This window comes from Saccopteryx bilineata, chromosome 1 (assembly GCF_036850765.1).
Source record: "Saccopteryx bilineata isolate mSacBil1 chromosome 1, mSacBil1_pri_phased_curated, whole genome shotgun sequence".
NCBI classification, from domain to species: domain Eukaryota; kingdom Metazoa; phylum Chordata; class Mammalia; order Chiroptera; family Emballonuridae; genus Saccopteryx; species Saccopteryx bilineata.
In genome coordinates, this window is record NC_089490.1 from 37,008,528 (window position 1) to 37,023,474 (window position 14,947).

At 42.6% G+C, this 14,947-nt stretch overlaps 1 long non-coding RNA gene across 2 annotated transcripts; it reads right to left on the reverse strand.

Annotated features, from left to right (window-relative positions):
• Positions 1 to 224: 224 nt before the first annotated feature.
• LOC136319854 (uncharacterized) lies at positions 225 to 13,457 on the reverse strand. Of its 2 annotated transcripts, XR_010728234.1 has the most exons (4): positions 13,084 to 13,457; positions 5,367 to 5,595; positions 433 to 626; positions 225 to 345 (listed from the first exon to the last, which is right to left on the reverse strand). It is a non-coding gene; the product is annotated as an uncharacterized lncRNA (long non-coding RNA). The 2 variants fall into 2 exon arrangements; XR_010728233.1 differs by lacking the exon at positions 5,367 to 5,595 and having other exon boundaries at positions 433 to 675.
• Between the last annotated feature and the right edge of the window lie 1,490 nt (positions 13,458 to 14,947).

The window sequence follows — 14,947 nt, forward strand, 5'->3', positions numbered from 1 at the left end:
ATCAAGGACAGTTCTTCCCAGGAAGAGGGAATGCACCGGTCTGGAGCAAAGTTCAAGCAAGTAGAATACTGATGCCTTTACTCTAACATCTTTCAGATCAATGATGGAGTTGAGACAGAGGACACTGGTCTTTAGAATTTTTTTTTTTTATATGCATAAGAGATGGAGGCTTAAGGAGATTCTTCACTAAGCAACAAAATCATTAAAAGTTCATCTTGGTGTTATAGTACTATGTCATAATTATATGACTTGTTTGTTCCAAGTTTCCAGACTGGGTTCTACTGGCAATCCAACAGCCTCATCATGTCGTAGAAGGCCTGACGTGGCAGAAGTCGCTGGAGCAGTCTGACAAAACAAGGGCTGTTTGGTTAACTCATCGCAGAACAAATCACCCCAACATTTTTTAGAAAAACAACCATTTTATTTGCTTACAATGTGAGGTGTCATAATGCAGGAAGGGCTCAAGTAGGCGCTTCTCCTTGGAGTCCCTCAGACAGTTGCAGTCCGATATTGGCTGAAATGCAATTATTTGAAGGCTCCGTTAGACTGGATGTTCAGGGCAGCTGGCAGTTGGTGCTGGCTGTCAACTGAGAGGTCAGCTGCCGCTGTGAGGCTGGGTCTTCTCACTGCGTGGCCATTGAAATCCAAGAAGCAGTCTCTTAAGATAGTGAGAATCTGAAGAGTGTGGAGAGCAAACATTCCAAGAGATCAAGCAGGAAGCTGCAAGACTTCCGACCTTAGCCTGGGAAGTCTCACAGTGTCACTGGCACAACCCTCTGCTGGTCAGGAAAACCACTAAGACCAGCTCACATTCAGTAGATTGCATCTTTCTACAAAAGGAGGCTCGAAGAATTTGCCACCATCTTTAATCCACCATAAACGCCTTTTTATCATTATTCTGTAAATCTTCAATTTTCTTCTCCTACCTTTCGTATGTTATTCATCGCCGCCTTAATCTGAAATAGGCAGCTTTACTCTGAAGCAATGGCTTTTAATTGAAACCCTTTGTAGCAGTCAAGTTAGAAGTATGGAAAATAAATTGTGTTTTGTCTGTTTGTTTCTAACATTTAATATATTGTTTTGCAATGTCAAAACTGTTAGAAGCAACATTTCTTAGCTACAATTTGCAGAAGGAATGCTATTTTTTATTTAAAGTTTAGTACATAGAATTTCAGTTAATCTTCCTTGAAGAAATAAAACAAACCAAAGTCCCTTAAGCGTGAAAAGACAGGCAACAGGCTTCTCTTAGTCACATGCGGTTCTAGTGCCCTGGTGTTAGGTAGTCTGTTCCTAGTTCATCTCAAATTACCTCTGTACAATAAAAACTCATCACTTTTAATCAAGTTCTTTTGTTGTTGTTCTCATGTAAAAAAAAAAATCTATTAAATTTTATAAAGAGTAAAAGGATGTTCTTATTTCCCTCAAAATGATGAGACAGTATTTTCTTTCCTTGTGGGCGAATAAAGCATTTCGAACATACACCCTCATCAGATGCCTTACTGAAAGGAATGAGAGTTGAACATGGAAATGCAAGGTTTCTTTGAAATATGCTCTGTCATCATGTAAATTCAGTTCTGCTTCCGTTTTTTGTTCCTTTGGGCTGGAGGAGCATGGTTTTTTGTTTGGTTGGTGGTTTTAGAACCTATCCGTGGAGGTTTCTTTAGTTTCTGCAATAAAACTTTCTGTCCTTAATGATACTGTCATTTTCTCCTCCTCCACTTCCTCTTCTCCTCTCTGTGCTTCCCATAGTTTCTTTTCCTTTCTTTCCTAATCTGTATTCTTTTTTTTCTTTTCTTTTTTTTTTTTTTTTTTTACAGAGACAGAGAGAGAATCAGAGAGATGGATAGATAGGGACAGGCAGATAGGAACAGAGACAGATGAGAAGCATCAATCATCAGTTTTTCGTTGTGACACCTTAGCTGTTCATTGATTGCTCTCTCATATGTGCCTTGACCATGGGGCTACAGCAGACCGAGTAACCCCTTGCTCGAGCCAGCAACCTCAGGTCCAAGCTGGTGAGCCTTTGCTCAAACCAGATGAGCCTGCGCTCAAGCTGGCAACTTTGGGGTCTTGAACCTGGGTCCTTCCGCATCCACGTCTGACACTCTATCCACTGCACCACCGCCTGGTCAGGCCTAACCTGTATTCTTGATTTGGATTTATATTAAAGGGAAATCAAAGTAAGAGGAAAAACTAAACATGGAGCTCTCTATATCTTTCACTGTGGGCGTCTACGGCCATACCACCCTGAACGCGCCCGATCTCGTCTATATCTTTCACTGTAAGGATTTATGGAGTTAAACGCACGGCTCTTCACTGAACCTCCCTAAATTAGAGGAGTTTCAGCTTAGCAGACAGCCATTTAATTCCAATTAAAATGGCTATTTAGAGCAAAGGGGAAGAATTTTAAAAGATTGGTAAAGTAATATGCTAAAAATATATTTCTTTCTTTTTTTAATGTTTTTTTTATTATTATTATTATTATTGATTGTTTTTAGAGAGAGAGGAAGAGAGAAAGATCAATTTGTTGTTCCATCTATTCATGCATTCGTTGGTTAATTCCTGTATGTGGCCCAACTGGGTTTCAAACCCATAAACTTGGCACATGGGAACAATGCTTCAACCAACTGAGATACCCAGCCAGGGTGAGACTTCAAATTATAGGAGGTAATAGACAAATCAATAGTGAAAAATAGTAGGTAAGTGGTTGTCAGGGAATGGAGGAGGGGCGATGGGGAACAGCAGTTCACGGGTCCAGATTTCTTCTGCGGATGATGAAAATGTTCTGGAGATCAACTTCATCTCTTTCTCTACTGTTTTCCTGACAACACTATGAGCCCGAGGACCTGTTTTTTTTTGTTGTTGTTTGTTTGTTTGTTTGTTTAATTTTATTTATTCATTTTTAGAGAGGAGAGAGACAGGGAGAAAGAGAAGCAGAGAGAGAGAAGAAGGAGGAGCAGGAAGCATCAACTCCCATATATGCCTTGACCAGGCAAGCCCAGGGTTTCGAACCAGTGACCTCAGCATTTCCAGGTTGACGCTTTATCCACTACGCCACCACAGGTCAGGCAGACCTGTTTTGATTCTGAAGAAATCTTAAATTTTCATTATCAATTCTAAACAGGTTGTGATGCAGATCCTTGTGAGGTTGTAAGAAGTAAGCAGGAAAAAAATTGTTCTCAGAAACAAAAGGCCAAAAATAATCTGGAACCAGAAGTGCTGCCTTACCACCCCCATGGGTGTCTCAGTTCGGTCACACAAACGATCAGAGTTCATTTACTCTAAATAATCAAGAGTTTAAATTTGTTCCCTCACAGGGAATTGCAAAAATCTAACACAGTCTTGAGTAAACAGTTAAGGTGTTTATTCGTTAATGAACTGGACACCCTGATACAGACTTAAGTGCAACAAATAGTAATAATGATTTAAAAATCAGACCACGTATTATGGGGTTTTGTTTAGTTATATAAATTTAACTCATATGTCTTTTCTTCCCTATGTCATGTGTACATAAAAGGACAATTTTGAAATATTTTCTGAGGTAAAGAAAATTGGGGCCTGACCAGTCAGTGGCGCAGTGAATAGAGCGTCAGACTGGGATGCAGAGGACCCAGGTTCGAGATCCTGAGGTCGCCAGCTTGAGCACAGGCTCAACTGGTTTGAGCAAAAAAGCTCACCAGCTTGGACCCAAGGACGCTGGCTCGAGCAAGGGGTTACTCGGTTTGCTGAAGGCCTGCGGTCAAGGCACATATAAGAAAGCAATCAATGAACAACTAAGGTGTCGCAACAAAAAACTGATGATTGATGCTTCTCATCTCTCTCTGTTCTTGTCCATCTGTCATTGTTTATCCCTTTCTCTGACTCTCTCTCTGTCCCTGTAAAAAATAAATAAATTAATTAATTAATTAAAAAAAAGAAAATTGGGTTCTGCCTGACCAGGTGGTGGCACAGTGAATAGAGCAATTGGACTGGCATGCAGAGGACCCAAGTTCAAAACCCCGAAGTTAGCCCTGGCTGGTTGGCTCAGTGGTAGAGCGTCGGCCTGGCGTGCAGAAGTCCTGGGTTTGATTCCTGGTCAGGGCACACAGGAGAAGTGCCCATCTGCTTCTCCACCCCTCCCCCTCTCCTTCCTCCCTGTCTCTCTCTTTCCCTCTGCAGCCAGGGCTCCATTGGAACAAAACTGGCCTGAGCGCTGAGGATGGCTCTATGGCCTCTGCCTCAGGCACTAGAATGGCTCTGGTTGCAACAGAGCAACGCCCCAGATGGACAGAGCATCGCCCCCTGGTGGGCATGCCGGGTGGATCCCTGTTGGGCACATGCAGGAGTCTGTCTGACTGCCTCCCCGTTTCCAACTTCAGAAAAATACAAAAAAAAAAAACCCCGAAGTTGACTTGAGCAAAGGCTCATCCAGCTTGAGCATGGGTCTCTGGCTTGAGCTTGGGATCATAGACATGACCCCATGGCAGCTGACTTGAGCCCAAAGTTGCTGGCTTGAAGCCCAAGGTCACTGGCTTAAGCAAAGGGTCACTCACTCTGTGTAGCCCCTAAGTCAAGGCACATATGAGAAAGCAATCAATGAACAACTACGGTACCACAACAAAGAAGTGATGCTTCTCATCTCTCTCCCTTCCTGTCTATCTGTCCATATCTGTCCCTCTCTCTGTCTCTCTCTATATATCTGTCACACACACAAAAAAAAGAAAAAGAATGAAAAAGAAAAAAAAATTGGGTTCTTTTTATCATCTTCTCCTTGAGCTTGTTTCAAGTATGTTGCTCTTTGGGGGGGATTGGGTTGAGGGGGTCCTGCTGTTTTCTATGATTAACTTCCAAAATCTGTAATTAACAGCATTTTTGAAGACCTGGTAGATCAGTTAGTATCCTAGCCTATACTAAACTGTTTTTTCTTCCCTCTGAAAGCCTTAAACATGAAAATAAAGATGTATAAAAGGATTGTATTCAAAAAAGAGAAGGAGGAGGAGGAAGAGACTCATGGAGAGTTGAAGCGAAGACACGGGACTGGGCTTGAGAAATGGTTCAGCACGTTCCGAGGTTGGGGAAGACCCCGACCACCCGTCAGTGAGAGAACTCCCTGGCCTCAGAATCCTAGAAGTCTCACACAAGCCTGCTGGGTTCACATTTTAATTCAAAATCAAAACCAGCTCCATTTCTATGTCTCCTTTTCTTATTTCCTCCTACCTAAAATGTTTTTGACTGCCCCACACAGGAAGTTCCTTCCTTGGCCAGCTCTGTATTACCTCTGCCTGCTCTCTCTGAGATGTCCACACAAAAGCAAGGTTTGTTCTGTCCTTTTTTGTACAGCCATGTCATTACCATATGGGCTGTAGTTTGAGGGCCTTTGGACTTACTGTTTCTTCTGCAAGGAAATGTTCTTCCTTAGATGTCCTGATCAGGTTCTCCAAAACACCCACTCTGAAACAGACTTCTGAACATAGGATGTTATGAGGGGTATTCTTGGATTCAGCCTTGGAAGTCTGGGAAAGGAAGCAGCAAAGCTTTCAACAGCCCCCAGCTGGCCTGGACTCTGTCAGGCAGGTCCTGTCTGAGCTTCTTTGCACCCAGCTGGACACGAGATGCCTGCAGGAAGGACATACCCTTGAGAGAGCAGCTTTTGCAGCTGAGGCAATCCCTGAAAGTTGACGCTGAAGGTTCACTGATAACAGATCTCTGACAACTAGGGCAGAAGGTCCCTCTTTGGAGGGAGATCTGGGGGAGGGGGCACATCTCTGCATTCCTGCATCCTTCACTTCATGCGTCAATGTTACCATTTCAGAGAGACCCTCCTGACCACCTTTTGTAAAATAACATCCCCATTCCCAGGCTCCAGACACAAGCCCAGCCTTTGTTTCCCCTTATTCTGCTTCATTCCCATTTGGCATATTAGATTTAAATTTAAGGGTATATGTTTTGCATATCTCCCTGACATACACACATACCACATGCTAACTGTAAGTTTCATGAAGCCTGAATTTTGTTTAGTTCCAATTTATATGTCCCCAGTACCTAGAATATATAATACAATTGTTGGCATGTGGTGGGAAGCCAAAAAAATAGTTATTGAACAAGTAAATCAAGTTTGTCTGCCACCTAGATCCCTTGGTTTGACTATAATACCCATTGAGACAATCTAGCACTGTAATTCTGTTGCTTAATGCTGGGATTCTTAAGTACTATCTTAAAAAGCTTAATGAGTACAGTAACACAAGACTCAGTATAAATTGATACTGTCTAAGGCTTGACCCACTGAAGATGCCCTCTAACACTGGCAGAAGGAATGCAAGCAAATGGATTCCACTGTAGGAGGCACCTGCCTTGAGAGCCCCTTATGGAAAACACAATGTATTTATTTGTTAGGGCAGCTGCAACAAAGAACCTCAGAGGGGTGGCTTAAACAACAAAATTTATTTTTTCACAGTTCTGAAGGCTAGAAGGCAGAGATCAGGGTATAAGCAGGCATTGTTTTCTTCTAAGGCCTCTCTCCTTGACTTGCAGATGGCTGTCTCCTTCCTGTCTTCATATGGTCTCCTCATATATCTGTGTCCAAATTTCCTCTGCTCATATGGGAAGAGGGTCTACGCTAAGGATTTCATTTTAAGTTAATTACCTCTTTAAAGACTTTATCTCCAAATACAGTCACATTCTGAGGTACCAGGGGTCGGGGCTTCAACATATGAATATGGTCAGGGGGGAGGGGAGGACACAATTTAGCCCATTAACACACAACCAAAGTTAACACACAATCAGGGTTAACAAAATAGGTGTTAAAATTAATTCATGTATTACAAGCCAACTGTAAAATAAATGAGTATCAGCCGACATAGAAAATTCCAGAAGGCTGCCCTGATGTGAAAGCTGATTGACAGAGTCTAATGAAGGAACTAGAAAGCTTTACAGGAGAACTTTCAGTCTTTTGGCAGGTAGACAGCCTTCGTCTACCTTCCAGTTGGCACTGCAAACCTGCACTCTACACCAACGCACATATTAAAAGATTTGCCTGACCTGTGGTGGCGCAGTGGGTAAAGCGTCGACCTGGAAATGCTGAGGTCGCCGGTTCGAAACCCTGGGCTTGCCTGGTCAAGGCACATATGGGAGTTGATGCTTCCAGCTCCTCCTCCCTGTCTCTCTCTCTCCTCTCTAAAAAAAAATGAATAAATAAAATAAAATAAAAAAGATTTACTGTCCACCTCCGGTCAAGATGGTGGCGTAGGTAAATATGGTACTTGCAACCTCCCACAACCACATCAAAATTACAACTAAACTACAGAAGCACCATCATTCAGAACCCCCTGAAATCGGCTGAACAGAAATCCTACAACTAGGGATATAAAGAAGAACCACGTCGAGACTGGTAGGAGGGATGAAGACATAGAAAGAGCTGGTCCCACACCCATGTGGGGCAGATAAAAATTGGGGGGATATCTTGGCTGCATTGGTCTTCCCTGAAAAGTGAGGGATCCCAGCCACACACTAGGCTCCCCAGTCCGGTTTCCAGTGCCAGGAAGAGAAATCCTCATAACTTCTGGCTGTAAAAACCAGCAGGGATTAGAGCTGAGTGAGACAAAGGCTGCTGGAGTCCAGGGCAGTTTCTCTTAAAGGGCCCGTGCACAGATTTACTAGGACTCACTTACTAGAGCTCCGGTGCTGGGATTGCAGATTGAAAGGCACCAGAGACAGATGAGGAGGAACTGAATTGTCCAGCATCAGACAGAAAGCTATGGGGGACAGCTTTCTCTCAGACAAAAGTACTGGCAGAGGACATTGTTCCTTTTTTGAGCCCTTCCCCCATAGAGCTTCAGGCAAGAGCCATATCTGAGTCTCCAGCAATCTGGCTATCACTGTTTTCCCTGCCCTGCTGATTCCCTGAGACCCTGCCCCATCAAATTTTCAGGCCCACCCAAGCTGTTTCCAGTGGCTTTTCCATACAAATGGCCTGTCTTGGCTCACACTTCAGACTTTAGGAAAGTCTCTCAAACAAGCAGCATCAGGCCTCAGCAAGCTCTGTACCTCTTACTAAGATGCCCCAGGCCCGGCACTAGCAGCAGCCAGGCTTGGTCCACACCTTGGCCTCACCTAGGCACCTCCAAGCCCCGCACAAGTAGCAGCCACCTACAGATTACTTTGTAGCTAAGGCCAGGCGACCCCGGGCAGAACACAGGTAGTGGCTGACATTGGCCTGTACCTCCAGGAGGCCCCAGAGCCAGGCACCTGGTGGACATCTTCAGACCATGTCAGAGCACTGCCCAGCCACCTCCACAGCCGCACAGTCAAGGGGCAGACTAAGTGGATACCAGAGACCTGCTGAAGTTAAGTCCAGCTCTGTGGCACAGGCCCTTGTACAGCTGATCCTCAACAGTGGTCAGTGGTCAAGCCAGTTCTTGCAGCCAATCAGCTTGGTAGCAAATCCCTCCAATATATGTGCCAACATCAACCAAGGCTAAACTACAACAGGAGGGTGTATACAGCCCACATGGGGATGAGGGGCATACTTTGATACCCAACCTGGGTGATCAGGGAAACTGTGCCACTGGACCTTATAGAATACCTAGTATATTCGGCTACTCTACCAAGCCTGTGAAACATAGCAGCTCTACCTAATTAAAAAAAAAAAAAACTTTAAAAATTTAAAAATAAGAAGGCCACCAAAATGAGGAGACAAAGAAACATGTTCCAAAGGAAAGAACAGAACAAAACTTCAGAGAAAGAACTAAACAAAATGGAGACAAGCAATCTACTAGATGCAGAGTTCAAAACACTGGTTATAGGGTTGCTCTATGGACTTAGGGAAAGAGTAGTTGTAAAGCCAGCAGCCACGGCCACTATCACAGCAGCCACCTGGCCCATGCAGGTTCGCATTGGATTCAGACAGTTGGTAAAGAAACAACGGAGCCAAGAACTGATGGGCCTTCATCTTTAATCCTAGCTTGTACCCGGCGGGCAAGTAAAAACACACACTGGGCTCCAAAACCCAATCACATTCAGTGCTCACAAAGCTACTGATTTATCCGAGTTTCCTAGAATCAAAGGTTTCTAGCTCACCAGACCAGACTCATTCTCCTCAGTTCCCCATCTCCTTCCTTACACCAGATACAAACTCTGCACAAACTGGCATCTCACCCAGCACTCCGCCGTCTTAGCTGCTTCTCCTGGCCTACTCCATGTGGCCTTTCTCTGCTCTCTGCTCTGCTCTCTCCTCTAATGATAATCTCAGGAACCAAGAGAACAAGCTCCCGCTCCGTCCCCATTTTATAGTGTAGAAATCCAAACCCTTAATCCAATATACAAAATAGGGAAATCTCTAATACAAAGTCACTTCTTTGAGGCATGATTGGATTGTACCGCCCCACATCAAAAAGGGTGGGAAAGGCTTAATCCCAAAACCAAGCCCCAGGCTGCAATGATCCCCAACACACATTAATATCACCTGGGCGATGGCCTCACGTGGGCAGTGTCATCTTTAACAAAGTGAGCATAATATATTTTATCTGCCCAACAGTAGTTGAACTTAGAACTTCAACAGCATGAAAAAAAGACATCGAAACCATAAAAAAAAAAAGCAGTCATAAATGATGGCTACACTATTGAAATGAAGAATAATTTATAGGGAATCAATAGTACAATAGATGAAACTGAGAATCAAATCAGCAACTTGGAATAAAAGGAAATAAAAAACACCCAATCAGAACAGCAAAGAGAAAAAAGAATCCAAAAAAAAGTAAAGATAATTTAAGGAGCTTCTGGGACAATTTTAAGCGTATTAGCATTCTCATCATGGGCGTGTGGAAAGAGAAGAGAGACGGCAAGCAATTGAAAATACATTTGAAAAAAATAGTGGCAGGAAACTTCCCTAACTTGGTGAAGGAAATAGACATACAAGTCCAGGAAGAACAGAGAGTCCCAAACAAGATGAATCCAAAGAGGTGCACACCAAGACACGTCATAATTAAAATGTAAAAGGTTAAAGACAAAGAGAAAATCTTAAAAGCAGTTAGTTACCTACAAGGGAGCTTTCATAAGACTGTCAGATGATTTCTCAACATAATCTTTGCAGAAGGGATTGGCAAGGAACATTCAAAGTGATGAAAAGCAAGGACCCACAACTAAGATTACCATATATCCCCCTGTATAAGATGCTCCCATGTATAAGACGCACCTTAATTTTCAGGCCTGAAATTTGAAAAAAAAAAGTATTAAAGTTATTGAAATCAAGTTTTATTTATCATAAAATTCATACAACTCCTCATCACTGTCAAAACTCCCATCCATTAGCTTGTCCTCATCTGTGTCTGAAGACAAATTGCTGTCTTCAACAATGAGTGCAAAAACAAGTGAAAAAAAGTGGGAAATGCAAGTAAAAAATCTACAACCACTATATAAGACACACCCGGTTTTTTTGTTTTTGTTTTTTTTACAGGGACAGAGAGAGAGTCAGAGAGAGGGATAGACAGAGAAAGACAGACAGGAACAAAGAGAGATGAGAAGCATCAATCATCAGTGTTTCGTTGCGAGACCTTAGTTGTTCACTGATTGCTTTCTCATATGTGACTTGACTGTGGGCCTTCAGCAAACTGAGTAACCCCTTGCTCGAGCCAGCAACCTTGGGTCCAAACTGGTGAGCTTTTGCTCAAACCAGATGAGCCCACGCTCAAGCTGGCGACCTCAGGGTCTCGAACCTGGGTCCTCTGCATCCCAGTCTGACGCTTTATCCACTGTGCCACTGCCTGGTCAGGCGATGCACCCAGTTTTAAGACTCCAAATTTTTTGGATAAAGGTGCATCTTGTACATGGGGAAATACAGTACTCTACCCAGCAAAGCTATCATTTAGAAGTGAAGGACAAAAAGCTTCCCAGGCAAGGGAAAGTTAAGGAGTTCATGTAAAACCAGTAGCCACGGCCACCATCACAGCAGCCTGACCCATGCAGGTTCGTATAGGATTTGGACAGACGGAAATGAAACAACGGAGCCAAGAACTGGTGGGCCATTTGCTTTAATCTTAGCTTGCACTCAGCAGGCAAGAAATACACACAGTGGGAAAACACTTCCCTTTCCATTCAGAGCTCCCAAAGCCACTGACTTATCCGAGTTTCCTAGAATCAAAGGTTTCTAGCTCACAAGCCTTATTCACTTTTGTTCCCCATCTTCTTCTCTCTGCACAAAACTGGCTTCTCCTTCAGCACTCCACCATCTTGGCTGCCTCTCTTTTCCTCCACGTGGCCTTTCTCTGCTCTCCTCTCTAATGCTAATCTCAGGAACCGAGAGAGAGCAAGCTCCCGGTCTGCCCCACTTTATAGTATAGAAATCAAAACCTTTAATCCAATATACAAACAAGGAAGTCTCTGAAACAAAGTCACTTATCTGAGGTATAATGGGATTCCTCATGAGAGTGCACCACCCACATCATGCAACAGTCAAGGGTATGGGGAAAAGCTTAGTCTTAAAACTAAGCCTCAGGCTATAACGACCCCACCGGCTTTCAACCTGTCCCCCTACATCCAATGCAAACTATAAGCGAGCAAACCTATATACATCATTATCTACAAACTTATTTGACCAACAGTTCATCACCACCAAACTAGTATTACATGAAATATTATAAGATCTCCTTTAAGAAGGAGGAAAATAATTTAAAAGATGAATGATAAAATGCAATAAATACATGTCTATCAACAAACAAATCTAAAAATAAAAAAACAATAAATGAAGAAGCAGAACAGAAATAGACTCATAGTCTGACTGTTGCCAGACAGGAGAAGGTTGGAGGGATGTGTGAAAAGGTGAACGGATTAAGAAGTAGATATCGGTAGTTACCGAATACTCAGGGAATATGAAGGACAACATAGGGAATATAGTCAATAATATTCTAATAACTATGCATGGTGTTAGCTGGATACTAGATTTATTGGAATGATCACTTAGTAAGTTATATAATGCCTAATCTCTGGGGTATACACCTGAAACTGACATAATATTGTATGTCAACTGTAATTGAATAAAAAATTATTTCAATTTTTAAAAAAGATTTCTTTTCTAAGATATTATGCTAAAGAATGACATGATGCTAAGGTGAATAACTCCCGGAACAGTTGTGTCAGTAGTATCTATTATTGTTGGAAAAAAATACTGGACCCTGGCCAGTAGGCTCAGTGGATAGAGTGTCAGCCCAGCGTATGGACAGCCCGGGTTCGATCTCAAGTCAGGACACACATGAGAAACAACTGTCTACTTCTCTCCCCTTCCCCTCCCTCTCTCCCTTCTCTCACTCTTCCCATCTCACAGCCAATGGCTCAATTGGTTTGAGCATCGGCCCCAGACAGAGTTTGCCGGGTGGATGTCAGTCGAGGCGCATGCTTGAGTCTGTCTATCTCCCCTCCTCTCACTTAAAAGAAAAAAAAATAGTGAAGTCTTTCCAAAGGAACCCCTGAAGTGGTTTCTGTAATTTAGAACTGAAGTAGGGGTGAAGTGCTGAGTCAATGTATCAAAATGTGAACATCCTCTTTACCAATCAAACCTTTAGGGTTTGAGGGAAATTGTGGATTTCATCCACTTTTTCTTTTTACTTAAAAGGACATAGTTGTATCTTTTAAGATCTTGTCTCTTAAAGTATGACCCTTTCCAGCAAGATCAGAATCAGCTGAGATCTTCTTATTAGCAGGCCACTTGGCTCTCCAGATCACTAACTGTGATTCCTGGGAATAGACCCAGTAATCTGCTTTTGCAATAAGCTGTCCAGGTGATTCATGTGTGCAGTAAAAGTTCAAAAACATTGTTATTAGTTAACCGAGATTTCAAATCCAAAATATTTACTTTGGTGGATAGGGTTTTTTTTAATACTCCTTAAGATAGAAGAGAAGTATTAACAATAGTTGAATGTTGAACATAGCTGTCCGTAGGGTATATATTAACTTAAATGTCATGATGAATATCCAAGTGTTGTAAGTACTCTCACTAAATTCTATCATATGACTCAGGGCTCTCCAGTAAAGGAAGAAGCATAAGTAAGAGTGGGAATTTATATTTTCAGGTAAAGTACTCTCGGTCAAAAGAGTAGAAAGAGGTAAAGGTCGTACCTGTCAAGCAGCCAAGCAGATCCTGAACAGCAGCTGCTAGGTCAGTTTGCCAAACTTCCATAGCTGCAGCCGCTAAGGAGACAATTAGCCCACGTGAACTTGTACTGTTTATTACACAAGCCACTGCAAACAGCATGAGCTTCCTGCTCACATTGATTCCTCTTGCCCCTCCATTTCCCTGACAGCAATGCAGAAGTCAGTGCTGAAAGACCCTGCACACGGTGTCCAAGTAAGGAACCTCCAGTTTAAGAAAACACCAGTCTATTAAAGGAGCTACTAGTAAACCTGTTCATCTACCCCTGCAGACATTATCTTGACTATCCTGATCAGAAAACAAATCTGCCTCCTGACTCAGAGGAAGATATTATCTTTATTACCCTGGATCATCTCCAAGGAAGGAGGGGAACTGCCTTTATTATCCTGGAGAATAAGCAAATCTGCTCCCTGCCTGGAGCAGCCTTACAAACATCTTGAAACAAAGCTATCCATGCTCTTTGCTCGGGAGGCATCCTGAAATGCCAGAATTATCTCTCAACACTACCTTGTAATATGTTTTCCTTTGATGACTCACAAATTAGCCTGGATGTGAGGAGAATTCAAGCCTGTCTTCCTTCCTTGGCTTCAGAGGGTAAATCTTTCTATTTAATACTTTGTATCATCATGAACTCAGGCTTAAACCTTTTAAGTGGTGTATCCTATATCTCAAGCAGACTCTTACACCAAGTCCTCACTCTATAAAACAGATCAAAGCAGAGCTACTCTCTCAAAGGAAATGAGGTGATGCCCCCTTCTCGTCACTTTTTCTGGGTTAGATTTTGGCCCACGTTGGCTTCTGAGCATCATCAAAACCCCATACTCCTCAAAACACAGTTGAAAACCATCACTAAACTGAAAGAATGATACTTTATATTACTAGCACTCCTCAGCAGGTTGGTAGGTTATCAAGCAGTAAGAGATGGGGTTACACAAGTTTGAGTAAATACAGAAGAGTTTTTCCTGGCTTCAGTGGAGACAGGAGAAAGCTGTTTTCATTAGTCACTAAGACATGGAGGCAAGTAGTTTGGTTTCTGTTAACAGGAAACATATCCGGGGATGGCCTTAAAGGATATGCATTTCTGTATGCCTTTATGTACTTATTCACTCACTTATTTTATTCAGCAAGAAAATTGCAGTTGATAACTTACTAAATACCAGACATTTTGTTAGTATATACAAGTGATAAAGACATGATCCCAAAGGAGGGATAAACAGAAGCAAGTATTCTATAAGTAAAAATTATATAATCTTTGTAATTACAAAAAAATTATATACATGTGCCATATGAGGGTGTGGTATTTTTTATGATGTTTTCTGTTGCTTGACTTTTTATGCCTGGGACAGTCACCAAGAGTACACGCAAGCAGTTCTCTGTGTCGGAGAAGATGGAAAGGCTTGAGGGACACTTTTGTATTTTTTTTTTAACTGCTGTCTTTGAAGGCATTGACTCTTATAAATTCTAAATACTCCTATTATCTTTAAATGTTCTGATTAGCTAACCAAACTGTGCATCAGGAAGTCTTTTCCACATTAATAACATCCAACTGTTCTTCTGACAAGATAAACTCATAATCACAAATAACTTAAGCAGAGAATAATTTTACTTAGGGGAGAGTACAGGCATCCCCAAACTACAGCCCGGCCCGCGGGCCGCATGTGGCCTCCTGAGGCCATTTATCCGGCCCCCTGCTGCACTTCCGGAAGGGGCACCTCATTCATTGGTGGTCAGTGAGAGGAGCACTGTATGTGGCGGCCCTCCAACAGTCTGAGGGACAGTGAACTGGCCCCCTGTGTAAAAAGTTTGGGGACCCTTGATTATTGATAATGT